Source organism: Cibotium barometz, chromosome 3 (genome assembly GCF_041138505.1).
Source record: "Cibotium barometz isolate CiBa-2024 chromosome 3, ASM4113850v1, whole genome shotgun sequence".
Lineage (NCBI taxonomy): Eukaryota > Viridiplantae > Streptophyta > Polypodiopsida > Cyatheales > Cibotiaceae > Cibotium > Cibotium barometz.
The window spans coordinates 66277890-66280676 of NC_141048.1; positions in this window are offsets into that span (position 1 = coordinate 66277890).

Sequence of the window (2787 nt, forward strand, 5' to 3'; positions counted from 1 at the left end):
AGAATCAACTATGGGTGTATCTAATGAGCTAGATACACCCATGGTTAAAATAACTTGGACCTCTGAGCTCTATGATTGGTTAATCCCATGTAGAATCAACTATGGGTGTATCTAGTGAGCTACTTAAATCTTGGTAGATTTAAGTTTTTTAAAGTTTGATTTTTTAACATACTTTTTCAAATAATATTAACATTTATAATTGATTTACAATCAATTGAATGTTTATGGTCTTTCATAAGTACAAGTGAAAGATTATAAAATCTAGGCATCATAGATCATAGGAGTGAATGTGGGCTATGATCTTGCAGGGGAGTTTGATAGGTGAAAATAGTAAAGTAAAAGTCTATTATACACCACGATGAGGAAGCTATATAACTTGGATTGTGAAGGTGGGTTTTATCGTGAGAATTTGCAAAGCATAATGGAAGAGTAATTTACATGAAGGCTTTGTCTTGCCAAAGATAAATGGTGGAGCAATTTGTGTTAAGGCCATACGTTGCCAAATATAAAATTGGTTATGATATGCTATTGCATTTGTTATATAAAACATGCATATGTTGCCAAATATAAAACTGGTTATGATATGCTACTATATTTGTTATATTTTTCATTTTTAGTTCAAGTGTCAACAAACAAATTTAATTTAGAGATATTAATGTTTGTTGAGACATTGTGTATCATTAATGTATGATTTTCTCAATATTGTCATTGTTTTTTCCATTAAAAATATTTTAGGATTCTTCAAAGTTCTTAATTTGATTTGATATATTAATTACTAGTAAGTTACAAGGATGAGAACTAGCTAAGCTTTTCGTATGCAAATTATAGAAGAGAGTTTCTATGTAGAATTCAAGATCCCTTTCATGTACATGCGCAAAATTTCCTTTCATGTACATGCACAAATTTTCCTTTTATGTGCATGCACAAATTTTCTTCCTATCAAAACAATGGGCTGGAGGTTCTTTATATGTACAAAGCACAAAAATTATGAGTGAAGGCTACCTTTTATTCTTTATATGTATAAGTAAAAAGTTATTCCATGCATCACGAGGGTCTATTGATGTACGACCTTATCTATATGTGCAAGCAAAAAGTTATTCCATACATAACAAGGGTTTACTAATGTACAACCTTATTTACGAGGAGAATGTTAAAGGTTATAGTGGAGGGGGAGTGTCACTTATAGAAATATGTTGGACCTACCTATCCATTGTCTATGTAGTGGAAAAACTAACATCGATGGAGTCTAATCTTTGAAAGGTTCAGTCTCCAAATGATTAAGGTGATAGTCAAGGGGGAGTGCTATTTCTAGAAATTTGATGGACCTACCTTACCATTGTCGATGTAGTGGAAAAATGAATAGCTGTGGACTCTACTCTCTGAAAGGTTGGGTTTCAAAATATCCAAAAAGTATTGCCTGTGACCGTTTGATCCACTACAATCTACATCGATAATGGTAAGTTAGGTTCAACAAATTTCTATAAATGGATTTCAAGAAATAGTTTCTATGGTAGAGTGGAAGGTTTGGTTTCAAAATATCCAAAAAGTATTGTCCATGTCTCTTGGATCCACTACAACTTCTCTATCATAGAAATATTTAAAGCGGAAGTAATAGCAGTCTTCTAGTCTTATAGGTCGTGACACAAGGAAAGTTTATATTTGATAGAAATCTATAGCCTTGTGTGATGAGCATCTTCTTTAGCATAGTAAAAGGCACCACAAATATCTTTATCGACTTAACCAAGTGCCTCCATTTATATAGAATGTGTTTATCTAGGATGTGTTTAATGAAATACCTTATTGTTCTAGAATGACATACGTACAAATAAATTCCTTGATTGTCAATAATGATATAAAAGATTAAAGACCACATGTATATTTGAATTCATGACATAAACATATAGTGACTTTGTTATCTGAAGTAAAATATATGAAAAGAAAACTTATTAATTTCATAGATGTAAACACAAGCACAAGCACAAGCACAAACACAATCAAATTGATTAAAAACTAAAACAGAAACTTTATGCATTTTACATTTCACTTATCCTACACAATGTGTGAACACTCACACATTAACATTTTGATTATCAAGCCATCACGAGCCTTCCAAAAAAATAGGGGAACTCATTTTGATGATATTTTTGTGTAGATTGACATAGATTTCAAAAATTGAAATTCAAAACTTGTAAAACACTTAGCAAGGTGGCACTTCTATGCAAAATTTAAAAGGAACTTGATTCAGGGCCCCTAATATGGAACCAAAATCCTGGTTTGCTATTAATTAACTAGTCGACTTGGGTATTTGAATGTAAACCTTAATAATAATTTTATAAGGTCGAATACTGTGGGTGGTGAAGTTTCAAGATATTCTGGATGCTTCTAACCGACTCCTATTGTGCTTATAAATAGCATAGTGGAGGTTTGGGTGGCTGGGGCCATTTGGCTCCGTGCGAGAGAGAAACGATCTAAAGCGAGAGAGAGACGATGTTAGCGATTTGAATTGAGAGAGACGATGTTTGGTGCAGTTTGAATTCAGAGAGAGGTGATGTTTGCAATTTGAATTGAGAGAGAGAGAGAGAGAGAGAGAGAGATGACGTCTCTGATTTGAATCGATGGAGAGACAATAACAGTCTAAATAAAAAATAAAAACCTTACGTTAATATTCGGACACTAATTAATGAATTTCGGGTGTAGCCCGAATTTCACACATTGCATGGGGTTAGCAGGCTGTGATCTAGTAGAGGCCTAAACTATAGACTAGCCCTAGAGTTGTGAAACCCTTTC